Source organism: Schistocerca piceifrons, chromosome 6 (genome assembly GCF_021461385.2).
Source record: "Schistocerca piceifrons isolate TAMUIC-IGC-003096 chromosome 6, iqSchPice1.1, whole genome shotgun sequence".
In the NCBI taxonomy this organism is placed as follows: Eukaryota; Metazoa; Arthropoda; class Insecta; order Orthoptera; family Acrididae; genus Schistocerca; species Schistocerca piceifrons.
In genome coordinates this window covers 323,714,232-323,728,059 of record NC_060143.1, presented here as the reverse complement: position 1 = coordinate 323,728,059, position 13,828 = coordinate 323,714,232, and the positions used below count along the sequence as shown (strand labels likewise).

At 40.6% G+C, this 13,828-nt stretch overlaps 1 protein-coding gene across 6 annotated transcripts in view; it reads right to left on the bottom strand.

The window, feature by feature from the left end:
• Positions 1 to 13,828, bottom strand: part of LOC124803112 (receptor expression-enhancing protein 1) — a 292,008-nt gene that overhangs the window by 170,115 nt on the left and 108,065 nt on the right. Inside the window, exons 1-2 of one of the 6 annotated variants that reach the window (XM_047264272.1) lie at positions 6,119 to 6,150; positions 1,281 to 1,382 (exon numbers count right to left, since the gene is read on the bottom strand). The exons of the other annotated variants lie outside the window; for them this stretch is intronic. The gene's annotated coding sequence lies outside the window, so the exon portion shown is untranslated. Of the gene's footprint in view, positions 1 to 1,280; positions 1,383 to 6,118; positions 6,151 to 13,828 lie in introns of those variants that run through there. 6 annotated transcript variants of the gene reach the window in all.

Here is a 13,828-nt window from a genome sequence, read left to right as displayed (position 1 = left end):
TATTTCAGACCAATTCATCTTATATTTTAAAAAGTCAGACTGCAATGACTAATCTGTAAACATATAATTGCACTATGTACATCCCCAAATACACTGAAGCACCGAAGAAACTGTTACAGGCATGCGTATTCAAATACAGAGATATGTGAACAGGCAGAACATGGCGCTGCGGTCGGCAAAGCCTATATAAGTGTGTGCCGCAGTTGTTAGATCGATTACTGCTGCTACAATGGCAGGTTATCAATATATGAGTGAGTTTGAACGTGGTGTTAACAGTCGGCGCACGAGCGATGGGACACACCATCTCCGAGATAGCTATGAAACGGGGATTTTCCCGTAGACCTTTTCACGAGTATATCGTGAATATCACCAAGAGCGGAACCAACGACAACTCAAGAGGATCATTTAACGTTACAGAAGTGCAACTCTTCAGCAAATTGCTGCAGATTGCAATGCTTGGGCATCAACAAGTGTCAGCGTTCCAACCATACAACGAAACATCATCGATATGGACTTTCGGAGCCGAAGACCCACTCATGTACCCTTAATGACTGCACGAAACAAAGCTTTACGCCTCGGCTGGGTCCGTCAACATCGCCATTGGACTGTCGATGACTGGAAATATGTTGTCTGGTCGGACAAGTCTCGTTTCGAATAATATCGAGCGGATGGACGTGTACATGTATGGAGACAACTTCATGAATCCATGGACCCTGCATGGGAGCTGTTCAAGCTGGTGGAGGCTATGTAATAGTGTGGGGCGTGTGCAGTTGGAGTAATATGGAATACCTGATAAGTCAAGTTATAACTCTGATAGGTGACACGTACGTAAGCATCCTGTCTGATTACCTGCATCTATTGTTGTCCATTGCACATTCTAACAGACTTGGGCAATTCCAGCAGGAGCATGCGACATGCCCCACGTCCAGAATTACTACAGAGTGGCTCCAGAAACACTCTTCTCAGTTAAAACACTTCCGCTGGTCACCAAAATCCCCAGACAAACATTATTGAGCATATTTGGGATGCCTTGCAACGTGCTGTTCAGAAGATGTTTCCATCCTCTCGTACTCTTACGGATATATGGGCATACCTGCAGGATTCATGGTGTCAATTTCCTCCAGCACTACTTCAGACATTAGTCGAGCCCATGCCACAACGTGTTGCGGCACTTGTGCGTGCTATCGGGGGTCCTACACGATATAAGGCAGGTGTACTAGTTTCTTTGGCTCTGCAGTGTATATGGATCAGGACATCCGAAAAAATGTGCATATACCTACATTTTTCCAGAGTCTAGATGTAAACGTAAATTGTGACGCCGTCTGCGTAGAAGACAGTGATGCGGACGTCTACCTTCACCTTCTGCGACATTGTCAACGTTCCTGCAGCACACACAACATAGGTGCGCACTATTAGAACGGAAGCCTGCGTACACCGTTAGCCGACTGCCGGCCAGACACCGCAAACGGACTTCCGGTTTAAACGTGTGTCGCCACAGCTGCATCTTAATCATTACTGAACCGGTAAACTACCTCACCGTTTGAATGTTCCGCGGAACTTTCAACAAGGGGGAAAAACTTGTTGCTGATGCCAATAAAATGTGAGTAGTGCTTATAAACAATAAAATTTTCTAGAATAACGTTGTGAAACGATAAGAGAGCCATAAACATACGAACGTTGTTGGATGTTAACAGAAGGCGAACACGAACCGTTTCGTGTTTATTTCGCAGGGTGGAGATGCGCTTGCACGTACCAAATTATTAAAAATTACACTGTTGTGACAATATCAGTGCTCTGTTCAATGTTGCAAGCCTAAATCACCACGATAATGTAATTAGGTTAGGTGTGAAAGTCTTCAACAGTTATTGGGCAGAGTATGTGAGGTTAATTTGGCTCAGTCCTCAGCACATAACTTTTGTTCCAAGTTTGAACCGTCGCGAGATTGCACTAAGTGATTTAAGGATCGTGATACATTCAGAAAGTGATACTGTATCAGTAAGACAGTTATGGAAATTTCAGACAAAATCTTCCTAGGAAGCTTCCTAGGTCGATGAACATATGACGGAAACTTTCACTCCCGCAAACTGTCAGAGATCTCTTGTCAACTGATAGAAATTTGAACTAGTCTCGGTCGAAAACTAAGTGTAAAACCAAGTGGGGTTATCATAAAAAATTCTTAGAATTACATACGACATGACAATCTAGCAGACAATATAATAACGAAAGGACAAAAAGTTTGGCTGTTTACACGCTCTCATAAAATACGGCCCAGTGGTCGTTATCTAATCTTAATTGTCACAAATTCCTTGTTCGTTTCGTGCTCTGAAGTTTGTAGAAATTGTAAGTTTGTCACATTATTATTTCATTGTTCGACAAAGGCTGCTTTGTGGTAGTATTTTATTTCGCTGGACTAGTTTCGGGTGTTAACCGTCATTAGGGGTAACTGTATTACATAAGGCACCCATCTCTTACGACTTACTTACAAATAGCCTATATTGTGTTTTATGAATATAAAAGGCAAGTCAAATTGCAATGAATTGAAAAATCACATGTGCATAAATCACTACAATATACACTGTTGTAAGAGATGTGTGTCCTGGGTAATACAGACGGGCAACACCCGAAACTAGACCGGCGAAATAATATTCTACCACAAAGCACCTTTTTCATACATTTAGTTAATAAAATGACATATTTACAATTTTTACAAACGTAAAGAAATTTGTGCCGAGTGTGAAAGCAAAAACGAGGACACAATTTTCAAACTGTAGTGTTCCGCAAGTAAAGAAACTCCAGTTTAGATGCCTCTCCTAAACAGCAGGCTTCAAATCAACAATTTTGTCCTCGTTCCGGGACGGTACAATACTTTATTCCGTGAAACGACAAGGGTTCAGTTCCTGAACTATACTAGCCCTGCGAAGTGAAGATGTTGCCAATTGCATTGAACTTGCAATCGGAATATCTTCTTAGCAACATGGAGCAAGAATCTTAAGATGAACCTACAAACGGAATCTGTAGGCCCAAGCAATACTTGCAGTGATTCGATGGAACACACATGCAGCTAACAACTAACAGGCGGCAGGTTCGCAAGGACGCACTCTTCTCAGTGACACATATTCCCTTGCCTTGGGTGGGGTTTCCTACTGCGACACGCACCAACATACTTTTCAGCCACACTTCCTCTATTACAGTGACAGAGATACAATAGGCGATAGATGACACATGAAACATTACGGACATAAAATAGCTCAGAACTAATGGCCGGATACTACAATTTCCACCGAGAACAATAGCAGAAGCCCAACAATGAACTAACTTTGCTAACAGATTTTAAGCAACCAACTCTTATTCACTGCAAGATTATTAAGTAAATGGCTTGTTGGCAATGCGACGCCCAGTAACGTGGGTACTAGACAACTGAATAGTTGTGATGATTAAGACAACAACTCAGTTCTTCCTGTGCTCAGTTGTTAGTCGACATAACGTCACCCCAATGAGAACTGCCATAGCCATCACCATCTGTCACGATCTTTTAGCGTGTCTCTGCGACAAAAAAAAAAAAAAAAACACCAACATTTGTGGAACACAATCTACGACCAGCTTAGAGACAGAAATGATGACCCTGCAGGACCTGACCATTTTGCAGCACAATGCTCAAGCACATACAGTGCAAGCTGTTACTTATTTGTTTGACTGATGGGGCTGCTAAGTGCTATACCACCTACTGCACTCCACTGACTTAATCCCTCGTGAGTCGAACTAAATTTCTAAACAGAGGGAAACATTTCACGGCATTCGATTCAGAACTGCTACAAATTCGTCGGGCAACATACCGCGCCGCTCGAACTGTCAACACAACTGGCACTGCTACGAGTATCCTACGACTTCCACATCGCTGGCAACGGGTTATACACAATGCTGGTGACTACTTTGAAGGTCAGTAAAACTTTGAAACAAGTATCTATTTTGTACGAACTGTAAATAAATAGTTGCCATTATTAAAGTTCCAACCCTCGTGGAAGTGACGCCTGTAATGCACTCATTGAAATTTTGCAGGTAACAGCGATAAAATACAGGGAGTGGAAGGTTACCTACTCTTTTTACAGGAACTAGACTACAGTGTGAAACTGTAAGGAGATGAAAGTGAAGCTGAGACGGGAGCGAGACAGGCTTGTAGACATTCATCCCTGTTAATCTGTGAACTGAGCTAGCAGCTAGAAGTAACCAAACGGAAATTTTCAAAGACAATTACAGTTCAGGAAGAAGCAATAAAATTGAGGTTTGTCAACAATATTTTAATTTTGTCACAGGCCGCAAAGAATTTGGAAGTACGACTGAATGGAACAGTTGGAGTCTTTAAGGGTAATAGTATGTAGTCTAACAGTGAGGTTGGCTGGTTGGTTGGTTGATTTATTTATTTATTTATTTATTTATTTTGGGCGAGGGGACCAAAGAGCGAGGTCATCGATCCGATCGGATTAGGAAAGGCCATTTTCAAAGGAACCATACCGGCATTTGCCTGAAGCGATTTAAGGAAATCACGGAAAACCTATATCAGGACGGCCGGACGCGGGTTTGAACAGTCAACCTCCCGAATGCGAGTCCAGTGTGCTAACTACTGGGCCACCTCGCTAGGTTAACAATAACGCTACACTAAGGAAATTATATGATCAAATAAGATATTGAAAGTAGATGGCAGCACTAGGAAGGTTGGCGTGATCAAAAGTGATGCCTGCTATTTTTTGTGAAAACTCAAAGCTTTTTAGATAAAGCATTATTAACATTCTACACCTTTATTCATCAGGAATGTATATTTGCAGCCCTCTCCCTTAGAGGGTTCCGAATTGTAACATGGCGGTGTGTGTCAGTGTGAGAAAAACAGGGTGTTGTAATCTAATTTCGAATTCCACGAGCTCGTCCACACACGGAGCACCCTCTCCTTCAGCCTGACAATGGCGGTCCACATACGAGCGCTGCGACATCTACAACAATCCGATGCCTTGGATTCACTGGCATCGATCATCCTTCACAGAGTCCCGACTTGGCCCTACCCGATTTTCATCTGTTTCCAAAACTTAAAGAACACCTATAATGATGAAGCGGTGCAAGCAGAGGTGATGGGCCTCCGTCAACCAAATCAAACATTCTACTGTGACGGTATCAACAAACTGGTCTCTCGATGGGAGAAATGTAGTGTTCGCTAGGGTGAATGTTGAGAAATAAATGTGTAGACATGAACAATAAGGACGTTGAATGTTAATAAAGTTCGTTTTATTTAAAACGATATAAGAATTTTCACATGAATTCGAAGGCATCACTTTTCAGCAAACCTTCGTAATTTGCAGAGTGGCATTAGCAAGACAAGCTTTCCTGTAAGGCGGAAACACGTCTAACAGACATGGTAGTAAAATGTGAGCGATGAACAGGAAACACAAGAGGATAACGAAAGCTTATGAAATGCTGAAAATTGGATGAGTAGGTTGAATAACCAATGAAGAGGTACTACATCAAACGGTGAAGGAGAAACATTTATGACACAACCAGAGTAAAAGACGCGATTTGATACATCCTGGGACAAGAAAGTAGTTAATTTCAGAATGGAGCTAACCGTGGGAGAAAGGGTTGGGTTAAAATTGTACAGGGGCACCAAGGCTTGGCTAGAGAAGGCATGCTCAAGTGGATGTTGGTTGCAGTTGGTACGCAGACATGGAAATACTTAAACGATATAAGACTAGCGTGCGCAGAGCTCTAGTTGTATTCCAGCTGTTGACTACTATAAATAACAAGTTAATGGGTTCATTGCGTGGTAAATATCGACGATAAGCAACGCAGACAGGAATCTTTAAAGTATGTCACCTATGTGATTCGCAGAAGCTTACGGCGGGGTCAGTTGTGGGGAGACGGTTAGGGGGAGGAGGGTAGCACGGGCAGATAGTGGATCCCGGCAGCGGCTGCGGCGCCAGAAGGCCGTGTGCGTGTGCCCAGGGGGCGACCCCCGCAGCTATTTTGAAAGGCGAGGCGCGGTGCGTGGCGGCGGCGCTGCCAGCTGCTGGTCCCTGGACGCACGCGGAGGCTGGCCGGCAGTCGCGATACGAGGCACAATAGGCGCGGCACTCACGGCGGACGGCACTATCGCAGCGCGGCTCGCGGCGGCACTGATCCCACAGGGGCGCGGCCGCGGACGCCTTGCCAACGGCAGAAATACACCATCCCCCCTACCACCCGAGTGCAATGCGTGCTATTGGCACCCGTCGCCAGCCTGGTGTTATGACAGCACGCCGTGTGCGTTTCTTCTCCAGAAATCTGCCTCGTCTGCCTCCCTGGATACATCACATCCATCGCATGCTACAAGTATACCGCTTCGAAATATTTCCGTTCACTCAATATATTTTTAAGATTCCATCACGAGCAAATCACATTTTCTCTCTCCACCTCATATGTTTGGTAATGTTACCCTAGCGCCTTAGGTGTCTCTTTCTTTTGCTGTAATATACGTGGAACTGGCTGAGAAAAGACAAAAACTGGGTATTGTTTTCATATTCATGTAACATATGCCTTAATAATTCATTTAATTGTGATGCACTTCGTAAAATGATTTCTTAACTAACATTCAGTTACATTTCTTCGCAAGCACTCGGATAGATCTACTACACGAACGATATCAGCATAGGAGTGATAACAGGAGAAGTAACAGGAGTAAGACGAACTGAAAATATAGTCAAAATGGCGCCGACACCAAAGCTTTCAGTTTAGGCCTAAATTTTCGCTCCATACTAAGAACAACACTTTCAAAAAATCATTGTTTGCAGAAGGCATGTGAATAAACTGAGTTATCGAGGCATATGTTATTGCTGAAAGAGTTGTGAATATTGATGAGCACACCTAAGATGTACTCACGTTCCACTCTCCGTTGTGTTTTGCAGTACAATAGAAAGAAACCCGCTGATGATGGTATATCATCGAAACATATGGGTAAAGAAGGAATGAAGTTTTAATGCCACGAGGAAGTCTCAAAATATAGTTTTCATTCGAGCAAACAACGACGCAAAAAGTTTGCTTTCCTAAGAAAATCCTTTAATTTCAACAGTGTGGCGCAATAATTCTGAAAGTTTTGCTAAGAGTGATACGACAGCTGCTTTCAGCACATTACACCGTATTCTACATACAAATAGCAATGAATTTTTGATGCTCATGTGATTACGGGAGCCGTCGTGAAATTTGCAGATCCCACTAGATTAACCTATCCCATGGGTTGTCTTCCATACTTTCCGCAACTTCACAAATATTTTGGAATCCACCGACATTTTCAGTACCGTATGTTCCGAAGCTCGTGTTTCACTAATGCGTAATAGTACAAAATCCAATTTTTAGGTTTGTATCACGTTCCGCTTGAACTTTATGCATTCGGCAAAACAGAGCAGCCATCATCTACTAACACTTATTTCACAGTGCCGTATGTTTCACTGAACCTCCAGTTTGTTCCGTTCTTAATGAAATACTGTACCTTTAAACAGTTTCTTGGTCTTCCTTGAGACTTCATTCCAATGGAGAGATAACATTTTTCTTGGTCTTCAACGCTTTTTCGTATTAACTTCTCCTCCGTTCAGCAAGACCAAGTCAATGAGTGTGTCTCGTATTCATACTGCAGCAATTCTTGATCCCTACTTATTGTTCAGTGACTTTCAATTAGCATCCAATAGAAACACCTCTGCGTTTAAACACGAAAACAGTTGTACCTACGAATAAATTTAAAAATTTTCATCGTTTGTGAATCACATTTTCTTAGTAAATCAACGTTCTTGTGTTTATTTGTATGTACATTATAAACTAAATTTTAATTATCGTATTGCGTCATTTGTAAATTCTGTAACATTTCTACTTCGCTCGTCCGCGCCACGGTATAATTCAGCAGTGGTTACCCTGTAGGTCATATTTGTACACTTTAAAGTGAATCGTACTGTGCCTCCACTTTTCTCGCTCAGGGTTTCCCATTAGTCTCAGCGTAGATCGTGTGTAATCACGTATGTGCGCTTGCATTAGACGGCACGTATCGTCACGGTATACAGACACCCCTTCTAGCAGCGGCGAGCTGAGCACAGTTCAAGGATTAACTTCTCGTCAACGAGTAAACTGACGAAGTAGTTTGTGTCAAATTGAAGCGGACGGCAGACGCCGTCTAACACTAATAGCGCCATAATCTCCAGCAATACGTTGTTGAATAACAACAGACTTTTGTAAAAATTGTAGGCTTTTTTCACAGGATGGTGAGCTGTAACACATATTCAAGTTTAACTATGCTCTGAACATCATTTAGCTGCATTATTATCTTTATCAGGATTATGAACTCGTAACTGCAACAGTTGGACAATTACACAGTGACAATTATTGAACTATGTGAAAAAAACGTAAATTAGTTACCAACTACGGCGTGAACATACCTTATTCATCATGTAAACGTCACTACAGATATTCGGATGTAAGTTATGATATGTTCGATATGCCTGCCATCGTTAGCGATGATATGGCGCAGACTAATAGCGAAATTCTGCGTGACCCGCTGAAATGTAGAAACATCTATGCTGTCTGTGACCTCACGAATGGCTGTTTTCTGCTTAGCAATGGTTTTGGGGTTATTGCTGTACACCTTGTCTTTAATACAACCCAACAAAAAGGAATCGCATGTGTTCAGATCAAAAGAATATGGCGGAGAATCGAGGCCCCAAAGCAAGAACGCGGTCCTCAGAGTGTTCTTCCAAGACATCGAACACACTCCTGCTTCGATGGGGTCGAGCTGCTCCTTGCATCAACCACATCTTGTCGAAATCAGGGTCAATTTGGATAATGAGGATGAAATCGTGTTCCAAAAGGACTCTCTCACTGATTATTCCGTGACTGGACATTTCACACCACAGTCACCCATTGAGGGTGACGAGACTCCTCGACCGCGAAATGCGGATACTCGGTCGCCTAAATGCGCCAATTTTGCTTACTGACGAACCCATCCAAATGCAAATGGGCTTCGTTGCTAATCCAAACCATACAGTGCATGCTAATTCTCATCGTGCCCTGAGGCCAACCGTGCAGTTTGAACGTAAACCGTTCAGGATTTATGACGATTTCATATATCTCAATAACTGTCATCCTGTAGTATTTGTTTAATACTGAACCAGTATAACGGATGATATTTCTTTCTTGTCTCAGACGTTATGTCTGGTTAAAAATGGAAGGTGACGCGGACCTTGTCAAGCGTGACTTCCTTTTAACTGTACGGTATATGTTACATTGCATTTAGGAACTTTCAGGTAATTGAACAAGTGTCAATAATTACAGATTTCTGTAGTTGCATATACAAGTTTGGATGTAGCTGTATTGCATTGATGTATTGGTGGATACTGTGTGGTATGACTCCTGTAGTTGATAGTATAATTGGTATAATGTCAACTTTATCCTGATGCCACATGTCCTTGACTTCCTCAGCCAGTTGGATGTATTTTTCAATTTTTTCTCCTGTTTTCTTTTGTATATTTGTTGTATTGGGTATGGATATTTCGATTAGTTGTGTTAATTTCTTCTTTTTTTGGTGAGTATGATGTCAGGTTTGTTATGTGGTGGTGTTTTATCTGTTATAATGGTTCTGTTCCAGTATAATTTGTATTCATCGTTCTCTAGTACATTTTGTGGTGCATACTTTTATGTGGGAACATGTTTTATAAGTTTATGTTGTAAGGCAAGCTGTTGATGTATTATTTTTGCTACATTGTCATGTCTTCTGGGGTATTCTGTATTTGCTAGTATTGTACATCCGCTTGTGATCCGTCTCACTGTATATATTGCCTTTTCTTAGCCATGTGTTGGATGCGTCTTGATCGATGTGTGGCTGTGTTAGATGATACGGGTGCTTGCCATGTAGTGTTTTCTTTTTCCAATTTACTTTCCTCGTATCTGTCGATGTTATGTGATCTAAAGGGTTGTAGAAGTGGTTATGAAATTGCAGTGGTGTAGCCGATGTATTTATATGAGTGATTGCTTTGTGTATTTTGCTAGTTTCTGCTCGTTCTAGAAAGAATTTTCTTAAATTGTCTGCCTGTCCATAATGTAGGTTTTTTATGTCGATGAATCCCCTTCCTCCTTCCTTTCTGCTTAATGTGAATCTTTCAGTTGCTGAATGTATGTGATGTATTCTATATTTGTGGCATTGTGATCGTGTAAGTGTATTGAGTGCTTCTAGGTCTGTGTTACTCCATTTCACTACAAATGAGTAGGTCAATATTGGTATAGCATAAGTATTTATAGCTTTTGTCTTGTTTCTTGCTGTCAATTCTGTTTTCAGTATTTTTGTTAGTCTTTGTCTATATTTTTCTTTTAGTTCTTCTTTAATATTTGTATTATCTATTCCTATTTTTTGTCTGTATCCTAGATATTTATAGGCATCTGTTTTCTCCATCGTTTCTATGCAGTCGCTGTGGTTGTCCAATATGTAATCATCTTGTTTAGTCTGTTTTCCCTTGACTATGCTATTTTTCTTACATTTGTCTGTTCCAAAAGCCATATTTATATCATTGCTGAATACTTCTGTTATCTTTAGTAATTGGTTGAGTTGTTGATTTGTTGCTGCCAGTAGTTTTAGATCATCCATGTATAGCAGATGTGTGATTTTGTGTGGGTATGTTCCAGTAATATTGTATCCATAATTTGTATTATTTAGCATGTTGGATAGTGGGTTCAGAGCAAGGCAGAACCAGAAAGGACTTAATGAGTCTCCTTGGTATATTCCACACTTAATCTGTATTGGCTGTGATGTGATATTTGAATTTGTTTGGATGTTAAGTGTGGTTTTCCAATTTTTCATTACTATGTTTAGGAACTGTATCAATTTAGGATCCACTTTGTATATTTCTAATATTTGTAGTAACCATGAGTGGGGTACACTATCAAAAGCTTTTTGGTAATCAATGTATGCATAGTGTAGCGACCTTTGTTTAGTTTTAGCTTGATATGTCACCTCTGCATCTATTATCAGTTGCTCTTTACATCATCGTGCTCCTTTGCAACAGCCTTTTTGTTCTTCATTTATAATTTTGTTCTGTGTTGTATGTGTCATTAATTTCTGTGTAACGACTGAAGTTAATATTTTGTATATTGTTGGTAGGCATGTTATGGGGCGATACTTAGCTGGGTTTGCTGTGTCTGCTTGATCTTTAGGTTTCAGGTAAGTTATTCCATGTGTAAGTGTATCAGGGAATGTGTATGGGTCTGCAATGTAACTTAAATAATTTAGTTAGATGTGAATGTGTTGAGGTGAATTTCTTTAACCAGAAATTTGCTGTTTTATCTTTTCCAGGGGCTTTCCAATTGTGAGTAGAATTAATTGCTTGGGTGACTCCATGTTGCAAAATTATCACCTCAGGCATTCGTGGTATCATCTTGTACGTATCTGTTTCTGCTTGTATCCACCGTGCATGCCTGTTATGTTGTACCGGGTTTGACCATATGTTGCTCCAGAAGTGTTCCATGTCTGTTATGTTTGGTGGGTTGTCTATCTTAATGTGTGTGTTATCTATTGTCTGATAAAATTTCTTTTGGTTTGTGTTGAATGTTTGGTTTTGTTTTCTTCTATTTTCACTTTTTTTTTAATCTTCTGAGTCATTTGGCCAATGCTTGTAATTTCTGCTTCTTTTCATCTAATTGCTCTATCGCTTCTTGTTGTGATATTTTGCCTAACCTTTTTCGTTTTTTGTCAGATATTTCATTTCTTATAAATTGTGTTAGCTGTCCGATGTCTTTTCTCAGTTTTTCTGTTCTGATCTGTAGCCTGGGTTGCCATGCTGGTTTTGTGGGTTTCTTGTGTGTGTTGGTTGGTTCTGATCTCTGCCTAGTGTGTATATTTAGTGTAGTGAGTGCTCCTATATAAACCAGTAGTTGTAACTCATCCATAGTTGTGTTTTCATTTATTTTGTTGTGTATGATTGTGTTGATAGTTTTTATTGTTGTTTCGACTTGTGGGTTATTTGGCGGTCTATGCAAGAATAGTCTAATGTCTGTATTTGTGTCTTTGTATTCTATATATGTCAGCTGAAATTTTTCTTCTATATCTAACATGTGTGTCACTTCGTGTTCTATTTGTGCTTGTTCTGGTGGCTGTCTTAAGATTTTGTTTTCCTCTGACTGTTTAATTGATGCGTGTTGTTCTTTGTTTGTTTGCTCTGGGATGTTTGAGTCCATTACTGTATTTTCTTCTTCTTCTTCTTCTGATTGCACATTATTTTGTTCCAGTATTTGTTGTACTTGTTGTTTGATGTTTTCTAATTCTGACTGGGGTATCCTGTTATTTTTGATTATTACACGGATCTGATCAGCTAGTCATTGTTCTGTTAAAAATTTTAATTCTGGGTATCTGGTAATAAATGTTGTGTATACTTGTGATCTGTATCCAGTTGTGTTGGTTCCTAGGTTTGTTGCTTGGTAATAACAGAACATGAGGTGTCGATTAACTTCATCTGACCATCTCATCCTCTGTCTGTTTTCCTTCTAGGGTGGTTGCAGGAAGCATATCCTGCAAAACACCTCTATTTCGATTTGAATCATTTTCCAGTTGGCTAGCAGTGTCGTTACCATTGTGAGCGGGCATAGGGTTCAAGCGTCGTCCCCTACCGTGACGGCGCTTGTCCGAGGCTTCTGTAGTTCTGTCCTGAACCAACTAATCAGACTAGAAGTGGGGTTAGCCCAATTAGTGGTTTGTTCTTTTCGTCGCCTTTTACGACTGGCAGAACATACCGGAGGCCTATTCTTTTCCCGGGCCTCCACGGGAATTATTATTATTATTATTATTATTATTCACAACAGAGAATTTTTATTTAATAATCTCTGAAGTTTAAACGACGTGTTTCGTAAAAGATGCCTATACAAGAGGCTTTGCGGTTAGGGCTATTTTAATACCTAAAAAATTTTTTAAAATTATTTTTCACTGATAAGCTTTTGCATTCTGGGTCTGTTTTCATTGTCTTCAGTTTGTCCTATTTCAGTGTTGAACCAGGGCTGCCTAACTGAATTTTAATGGTGCTGTTTTATTTGTCCAGTTAAGTAAAATGATTACATTCACGACATGTCTAAAGTATGCAAGCGAAGGGCAAACAATCGGTATTATATAACGTGAATCATCAAGTGCTGTTTTGTGGAAGTTCCAAATCAATTATTTTGTCTTAACACATCGAGGCAAACCATCTGAAGGCCGATTACTACTGACCCTCGCTGGTGTTGCCGATCTTATTGGTATCACGCGAGTCTCATTTGGGGCTTACGTAAGAAAGTCGCATTTATAGCCAAACGGTTTACAACGAACGTCATTTTGGAACAGCTTCACTAGGAACTAAATCCAGTAGCAGCATCTTCTCACGATACGTTCAACTGCACCTTTTGGAATTAAAATTTCTCCCTTTAAAAATAGCAAGGTGAGGTACAACTTAGTACTTTACATTCTTATGTTTTTTACCAATTCGGAAATATTTGCCTTAGAAATTTTTGACGCAGTGTACGATCGTTTGTCTTTTGTGAATATTTTAACGGTAGTTTTTTTGGCAGAACATTTTTCTAAAGCAGTGAGACAAAAATAATTCAGCGCTAATTATCAACGTCGCCGTCGTCGTCATCTCTCTCTCTCTCTCTCTCTCTCTCTCTCTCTCTCTCTCTCTCTCTCTCTCTCTCTCTCTCTCTTACCAGACAGTGCTTTAAATGACGTCAGGATTTCTTTTCTTTTCCCCTTTCCAATAGCATCTGGACGGAGTCATGTAACAACCCTCGCATCTACACATTATCACCGTTAATAGTAACT